The sequence below is a fragment of the Galeopterus variegatus genome, unplaced genomic scaffold, assembly GCF_000696425.1.
Source record: "Galeopterus variegatus unplaced genomic scaffold, G_variegatus-3.0.2 Scaffold43, whole genome shotgun sequence".
NCBI classification, from domain to species: domain Eukaryota; kingdom Metazoa; phylum Chordata; class Mammalia; order Dermoptera; family Cynocephalidae; genus Galeopterus; species Galeopterus variegatus.
The window spans coordinates 320,864-330,312 of NW_007726154.1; positions in this window are offsets into that span (position 1 = coordinate 320,864).

Sequence of the window (9,449 nt, forward strand, 5' to 3'; positions counted from 1 at the left end):
GAAGTACATAGGTGTTGAGACACACAGTTGGATAATACTCCAAATCTCCTCAATGCTTTTTATACCATCTTACACTGTTAGATACCCAGAGAAGTGACGTTGCAGCACTGCAACCTCTAAGTGATCCAACTGTTGAAAGTACTGATCTCCAGTATTATTTTCACAACATAAGAATAATGATATATGATCTTTGGAAACATATCATGTGCCTATTATAGCTACTTCATGTCTTGATGTAGAGCTTAGCTCAATTTTAATGTTCAAGAACTGTCATTAAATGCCCATTACTCACAGTTTGATAGTTATCAATAGTTACTTTTTCCTTTCCTGGCTTTGACATCTCTGGGAATTAACTATTACACCCAGCTTTATTGGCAGCAAAAAACCCAAACAAGTACAACTCTCAAAATATACCACCTTAAATAGTCCAGCACTTTTACATTTATGAATTTACACACCTGTGCAGTGTGCACCTCTTTGGGTTCTGTCCTGTGCCTGCACCTGTCTACCTTTCCCCTCATCACTGTCAACTTCTCCCGTCTCCCATCTCAAGATTCGTCTAGTCCCTCCATGGTCCTCAATGCCCAGTGCTGTGCTTTTATTCCTTGTCAAATATAGCCTCTTCCCTTTCACTCATTTGTGCATTCATTCAATCCAAAGTATTTCATTTTTTTAAATTTAATCATAATTGACTATACATGTTTTAGGGATTCAACGTTGACATGTGTTGATCAAATCAACATTACTAGTATGTGTATTGTTACAAATTGTACTTATCCTTTATGCCCCTTGTCCAATCTCTCCCTACCCACCTTTCCCTCCCCCCTGCCACCACTGATAACCCTAGATTTCTTCTCTCCTTCTTAAAAATTAATGATTATTCCGTTGATTTGTTGCCTAGATGATCTGTCCATTGCTGAAGGGTGTGTTCAGGTCCCCCAATATTATCATAGAGCAGATGCTTCTTCTGTCACTGTGGAATGGGCTTTGTGGAGAGAGACACCCTATTCTTTTCTTTGGTCTCTGCTGGTGACTCTCTTTGTGTCAATGCACTCCAGTGGCTGGCGGACCATCTGCATGGTCGTTGTGATGTTGAGCCACTTGTGGGCAGTTATGGTTACTGTAGTGGCCACTCACATAGAAGTGATGTTTTTGGCACGCTCCTTGGTGCTGGTGGTGTGCCTCGTTGTGGGCAGGTGGTCCAGTCCCTGCCTCCATACCTCAGGTCCCCTGGCAGGCCCCAGGTGCTGGTGGTGTGCATGGGCTGGAACTAATTTTTTGTCCTTTGCTTACTTCTAAAACAGGGAATTTCCTGTGAGAACCAGTACTTGAGCTGTGTGGTTGAGCTAAATTGCTGCTTTGCTGCTGTTTCCCTAGGGAATATTTTTTGTGCAGCTCAGGGTTTAATGTTTGACCTTATAGGTACTTCTGGCTCTCCAGAGACCTGGCGCACCTGGGCTTTGTAGAAACTCTGATCCGGGCCTGAGTCTTTTCATCAAATTGCACCCCATGCAATTCTGTGTTCCCTATCAGTCTCTTCTGAGTGGTCCTGCACTGATTGGGAGGTGTATTGGCTGTCCTTGCTGTGTCTCAATGCTCTCCTGGTGGGTCTGTCTTCCCTGCCACCCTTGCTCCAAACACTTCCCATGGGACGGGCTCTGTGCTGGTCACTTGTGATGACTCACTGGCCTCTGAGTGGCTCACCTTTTTTGGCTGTTCTGGCTCCTTGCTCCTGCGTGGGTCCATGGGAAACTTGTTAGTGTTCTTGCTGTCCTGGGAGGCACCAAGGCCCTCTTCTCCCCTGCTGCCTCTAAACAACACTGAAGGGCACAGCTGTGGCTTCTGCTGGCTCCTGCTCCTTGGGCTCAGCAGTTCCAGCCTTAAAGCAGCCGCAGCCCAAAATGCTCAGAGCAGCTTTTTCTTTCTCTCATCTGAGCTTCTCCCCATTCATGAACTCTGTAGGTCTCTCCTCCTCTTCCCCTGAGCTCCAGCAGCCCCAGCTTGGCTGATGTTACATTTTTATAGTTGTAAATTGATTGATTTGTGTGAGAGAGTGACACTGGGAACCATCTATTCTGCCATCTTGACCAAAACCCAAAATATCTCCTGCAGTGTGCAAGCTTTTGTGCAAGAAATCGTGGGTGATACAAACAAAAATGGGGTATATTGTCCGAGGTGCTTCTTCCCAACCTTCAACTCAACTTTACAAGTCAAAGGGTAAGGATAATGACCAACAATGAATTCTGTGAGCAGCTATTTTATTTCATTTTCTGGGAAATCCCCATCACCTTTTCAGCCACAAAGGGACCATTTCCCTGCCCTCAGCAGACCCACCTTAGGAAGGAGTTTACAGAGTCTAGGGCAGTTTAGTCAAACAAAGTTTGGTGCCAATAAGATTAGCATTAGATCGGTAGTCTTTTCATGACCATTTTCTGTTGCACCACGAATGATTCTGTTTCATAGCTCCAGGTTGAACAAAAGTTCAGGTCCAGGCTCCCAAAAATGTGAGTGGGAGGAGGTGAGCAGAGGTAAAAGGTATAGGACTATTCAGAAAAAAATATACAAATACTTAAAATTTAGATACCACTAATAAGGAGTTAATGTTGATATCTCTATACCCCAAGAGCAGTAAATGAAAGAGGCTCTCAAAAGAAAGTGGTGCACTGGATGACATTAGAATTCATTTAGAAGATGGATCATTAGTCCATCAGAGTGTTAACACATAAGGCCTCACAGCAGTATTATCCTAAATGATTGCAAAGGTTAGTGGCTTAGCACAACACATTTATTATTTCATAGTTCTTGAGGGTTAGAAATTCTGACATGGCTTAATAAGGTCTCTGGTTTAGTGTCTACTACAAGGCTACAATTAAGGTATCAGCCAGGGCAGCAGTCATCTCAAGAATCAACTCATAGAGACCCTACCCCTAAACTCACTCACATGGCTGTGGCAAACCTCAGAGGATCTATTTCCATGTGCGCTCATGTGGCTGTTGGCAAGTCCCAGATTCCTGCTGGCTGTTTTCTGGAGACATTAGTTCCTTACCACGTGGTCCTCTTTGTAGCTCAAAACATGACAGCTGGTTTATCTTAGAGAGAGTAGTGAAACAAGACAGAATGAGAGAGGGCCCAAAACAGGAGCCACAGCCTTTTTAAAGTCTCGTCGCAGAAGTGAGATCCCGTTATGACTGCCGCACCTTACTGCTTTATATACATTAAGTCTCTGCTGGTAAAGAAGAAGTGGGACAATGAACTCCAAAAGATGTGTGGTTTTGTTCTAGCTTAGTCACTTAAAATTATAGGATATTAAGCTAGGGAATGTAGGAGGAATCCCTATCTTTTAAAAGTATTCAGATTTACTGCTTTTCAGACTTTTGCCCTGAGGATATCCTAAAGGACAAAAAGAGTTAACAAAACGTCTTCATCCCTGTCTTAGGAGTTGAGGATGTGGGCGAAATCTGTCTACCACAAAGACACTTTTTTTTTTTTTTACATTCTTTACACACATTTATATAAGTGTGTGCTGCTTGCCAACATGCCCTAAATATTTGGGCTATTCAAGCTAAATCTCATGTAAATTTTATGCCCTACTTTATAATGTACTTGTGTTTCTTTTCATTAAACATATTACCATGAAATCAAATGGTACTCCAGTAAGACAGACCACATTTTTATAATTGCCTTGCTAATGCCCTAGCACAGCATGCTGCTGACAGAGAATAAGATCCTTCCAATGCTGTGCTGATAAGCTAGCTGTCACAAAAGAAAGAAAAAAAAAGAAGAAAGAAGGGCAGTGAGGAGAGGAAGGAGGGAAAGAGGAAGGAAGGAAGGAAGGAAGGAAGGAAGGAAGGAAGGAAGGAAGGAAGGAGAAAGTTCTAGTTTGTAGTATTTGTTGATTTTCATGATGTAAATGTTTCCACCACACCCAATTTATTGAATGTGGAGGTGGAAAATGCTGCTCACAGTTGGCCCTTGAGGGCAGGTTTGAGCTGGTTCCCAGGTCACTATTATTTATCTCCTTGAGCTCTTGCCACTCATCTGTAACAAGGTATTAGCAATTTTGGCCATGCCATTTTAAAAGACAACTGGCTTAATCATTTGCAGGGAAAAAATATTTTAGATAACCAAGTTACACATCTTATAACAAAATTAAATTCTAGCTGGATTAGAGACAGACAAGTAAATCAAAATAAAATATGCACAAATATTATATAATGTTCGGGGATGAAAGGGCTTCCTAAGCATAATGACAAAAGCATAAACTATAAAGAAAAAGATTGTGGCATTGTAAGTAATAAAAAGAAACTTTATGGCAAAAAATATTATAAACATACAGTTAAGGTACATAGGTATTTCTGCAGAAACTAAGAAAAGAACATTAATGATCTTTTATGCTATAATATTCTCTATGATTTCCAGAGCTCATTTCCATGCATGGCTGTTATTTAATTCACACAGTAAGTTTTGAGGTAAGCAGGCATTATGATCATCAAATGTAAAATGTACGGTCTCAGACTTAGAGCTGAGTTGCCCTGCTTCTAAGTGTAATTTTTAGGGAAAATAGTAAATGGTTTCTATTTCTGAATTAATCACCTTGTCAAGCTGTAATAAACAGTTAATAAACTAGGCAAATTTCTTTTTTCTTTTCCCTCTGATTGCATTGAGATCCTAATAACTTGAGGTTCCATGCTAAATGAGAATTACGCTGATGAGGAAATTTGTTTAGTGGCCAGGAATCACTAATTATCACCTCATTATCAAGCGTTTTCTGTCATCACCTTGGTTCTTCTATTTTCTGATGTTGAAATATTGTTTTAGATAATGCTGTTCTTGTGAATTGCATCTCCCAGCGAAGGTATGGAAAAAGAATTATCAGTATGACACAGTATTGCCATGTTTCTGAAAAATCTGACATTTCAGTGTTTGCTTTGTTTGGTAATATTTCTTCCCTTATACAGGTGCACAGGGATATTTATTTAATCTATGTGTGATAGGATGGTGCATACCCCACAAATTACAGTAGACAAGCAAGCAAGCAAACAGACACAGTATTCCCCAAATCAGTAAGATGCAATAAATGTTAACTTTATAATATACTTCCCCACTGGAACAAAACAAAAACAAAGCAAAATAAAAAACTCTTTGAGCAAAATAAGGAACCTAACAATACGCAAATAGTGGCTGGAAATTTATCTTTGCAATAGGTATGGTGTATATATTTTTAAATTTAAAGTAACTATCTGAAATTAACCAGAACAAGGGGATGAAAAACGAAGATGCCACCAGGAGACCAGAGGATCTCAGTGACTTCTTCCTCCTCTCTTTCCTCTAAAACTACAAACTATCTTCTTTCTTCTCAGCAACAGAAATTTGAGAAAGAAAGCAGGATTCTAAAAATGAGGCTATGGTACTAAATGTATTTGGTCTGGTAGCAGATTGAGAGAATATGTGGAATCAGTGAAAATAAGTAAAGTAACACAAGTGATTCAAACTGTGTTCACATTTGGGAAACTTTCATGTTTTGGAAGCAATACAGATGAACAGCAATCTTGAGATTCCACTGTGAGGAGTTATGTTTCCAATTATTGGTTCGGATACTGTTGTGAACTGTATTAGAGTTCTCCAAAGAAATAAAACCAATAAGGGGTGTGTGTGTGTGTATTATATATATGTAAGATGAATTACATAGATTGATTTATGAATGTTGAATTAGCCTTGCATTCCTAGGATGAACCCCATTTAGGCGTGATGTATTATTCTGTTTATACATTACAGGATTTTATTTTATATATCTTGTTAGGGATCTTTGCTTTTATGTTCATAAGTGATATTGGTCTTTATTTTTCTTTTGTTGCAATGTTTTAGTCTAGTTTTGAGATTAGGGAAACTCTGACTTTATAAAATGAATTGGGAAAGATTCCCCTTTTTTCTGTTTCTTGAAAGAGGTTGTATAGAATTGGTATCATGTTTTCCTCAAATGTTCGAAAGAATTTACCAGTGAAACCTTTGGGCCTGGTGCTTTTGTTTTCAAAGTTATTAACTAATAGTTTAATTTCTTTAATAGATATGCGGTTATTTGGGTTATCTATTTCTCCTTGAGTGAATTTTGGAAGTATGCATCTTTCAATTTTGAATTTACAGTCATAGAGTTGTTTTTAGTATTTTCTTATCATTTCAACGTCTGTGGGATCAGTAGTAATGGCTCCTCTTTCATTCTTTATATTGGTACTTTTTGTCTTTCTCTTTTGTTTCTTGACTAGCCTTGCTAGAACTTTTTCAGTTTTATTATTCTTTGCAAATAACTAGCTTTTGCTTTCATTGTTTTTCTCTGTTGTTTTTAATTTCATTGATTTTTTAAAAATTAATTTATTTTAATTAATAAAAATTATATATATTTACCATGTACAACATGATGTTTCGAAATATGTATACATTATGAAATGGCTAAATTGAGCTAATCAACACATGTATTACCTCACATACTTATCATTTTTTAAGGGAGGACACAAAATTTACTATCACCAGTTTTCAAGAATATGAAGAATATGTGTTATAAACAATAATCATCATGTTGTATGATAGATCTCTTGAACTTATACCTTCTATTTATTCATAGAAGTAAAGTGTAGAATGGTGGTTCCTAGGGACTGGGGCAGGGTGGTTGGGGAGATGTTGGTTAATTTCTTTGATTTCTGCTTTCATTTTTATTTTTCACTTTCTTCTGCTTGTGTTAAGTTAATTTGCACTTTTTTTCTCTGATTTCCTAAGGTGGATGCATAGAATATTGATCTATTGTAGGTCTTCTTTTCAAGTATATTCAAATATCCCTCTCAGATACTTCTTTATCTGTATCTCACAAATTTGTTTCTTTCCCAGGTATTTGGGCATTTCTAGCTCTTTTTGTTACTGATTTCTAGTTTAATTTCATATGGTATTAAAACATACTTTGTATGATTTATGTTCTTTTATATTTTTCAAGGTTTATTTTATGAACCAGAATATAGTCTATCTTGGTGAGCATTTTAGTGCACTTGAGAAAAATGTATTTTTCTGTTGTTGTTTAGAGTGTTCTACAAATATCACTTATGCAAAGTTAGCATGATAATTAATCATACTATTCATGTTATCTTTACTTACATTTATCCTTACTGTTCTTTTTGCTTGCTTGTTTGTGGTGTTGAAGTTTCCAATGCTAAAAATGGATTTATCTGTTATATATTTCTCCTTTTAGCTCTATCAGTGTTTATCTCATGCATTTTGATGTTCCATTTTCAGGTGCATATATATATTTAGGGTTGTTACGTCCTCTTGGAGAATCGATCCCTCTACTACTACATAATGTCTCTTTTTACCACTGAAAATTTTCCTTGTTCTTAAGTCTACTTTGCCTAAAATTAATCTAGCTACTTCAGCTGTCTTTGATTTGCGTTTGCATGGTATAAGTTTCTCTATCTCTTTACTTTAAAAATTTTTATTGAATAAAGTGTCATCTAACACAAGATTCATCATTTTAAAATAACCAATAAAGTGGTTTGTAGTATATTCACAATGCTGAATGCCCATCAGCACTGTCTAATTTCAGAATATTTTCTTCACTCAAAAAAAGCTTCCAAATCTTTTAGCAGTCAATCTTATTTCCCCCTTCCCTCAACATCTAGCAGCCACTAACCTACTCTCAGTCACTATGGTTTTGCTCCTGCTGGACATTTCATATAAATTTAATAGAATATTATGTGATATTTTGTGTCTGACCTCTTAATTTAATATAATGCTTGCAAGGTTTATCGATTTGTATCATGCATCAGTACTCTGTTACTTTTCATGACTGAATAATATTTCATTGTGTGGATATATCGCATTTTGCTTAGCCATTAATCAATTAATGGGCATTTGGATTGTTTCAATTTTTTGGCTATTATAAATAATTTTGCTATAAACATTTGTGTACAAGTTTTGGGATGACTACATGTTTTCAATTGTCTGGGGTACATGCCTTGGAATGGAATTTCTGTGTCATATTGTAAGTCTATGTTTAACTTTTTGAGGACCTCCCAAACTGTTTTCCACAGAAACTCCATATCTTATTTTAAACTATATAATTCTTTATATTTAAAGTTTGTTTCTTGTAGACAGCATGACTTGGGTCTTGATTTTTTATCCAATCTGACATCTCTTTCAACAAAGTGGGTTTATCCCATTCACATCAGAAGTGATTATTGACAAGCTAGACATCTATAATTAACAATAATCTACTGCATGTTATCAAATGGTTAGAAGAGAGATCAAATGTTCACATCACAAAGAAATGATTAAGTTTTGCAATGATGAATATGCTAATTACTCTGATTTTATCATCACACATCATATACATGTATTCACATACAACTCTGTACCCCACAAATATATGTTTAATCAGTACATTTCAATAAAATATGGTCTCAGAAAAAGAAAGTAGTTATTGATAGTTGAATGAGAATCTATCATCTTGCTGGATTCCATTTGTTGCATTTGTTTCTTTTTTTTTCCTCTGCTTTTTCCGACTTCTCTAATTTATTTGAGCATTTTTTTATGATTCTATTTTATCACATCTATTAACTTATTCATGCTTCATTTAAAATTTTTTTTAAATTCTGTAGATATAAACTTTAGGGTTTACAATATGTGTGTAAAAATAATCTAAACACTTCTTCAAATAGTACTATACCTTTTCATTTGTAGTGAAAGTAACCTAACAGAATACGCCTAATCAGTCTCCATTTTCAGTAAAAATAAACTCTGCTGCATTTACCGAGATCATCAGCTGATAAAACCACAATGAAATATAATACTATATCAAATATCCTACAAACGACTCCTTCAATTAAGTGGTTTATTTTATGTTAGTTGCTATTCAGTTTGAAGATGGAGAAAATAGATTATGTACAATTATATTATATATAAAAGCTCATTTTTATAAGTGGCTACAATAAGCCAAAAAGTTAGCTCAGTTTTATCTAATAAACTAAAGTTCAAAGAATCAAGATGATCCTGCTTGTGTAGTGATGGCTTCTTAACTGTGCCCTATTTATCTTTGTATTGCCAATGTCCAAAAAATGCCTGATTGTAATCACCAGATCATAACCATCATTAAAATGTTTTTTGTATGAAGAATAAATCAGTTTCTTATTTATAATATAAATCAAAATGGTAAACACAGGAATAAACCTAACAAAAATTAACAAAAATGGTTGCAATATAAAGTTGTCCAGTTGCACTGGAGGAGTTTAGCAGTATTTATTAAAACTGAAAATAGGTGCACCCTGCAACCCAGATGTCTTGCTTCCATATGTGCACACTGAGATATGTGGAAAGATGTTCTGTTACTATGGGGGCGGGGGGGGGGGCGGAAAATCAGAAACAGCCTGAATGTCTGTCAACAGGGAAATGGGCATTGTGAATACATGGTAATA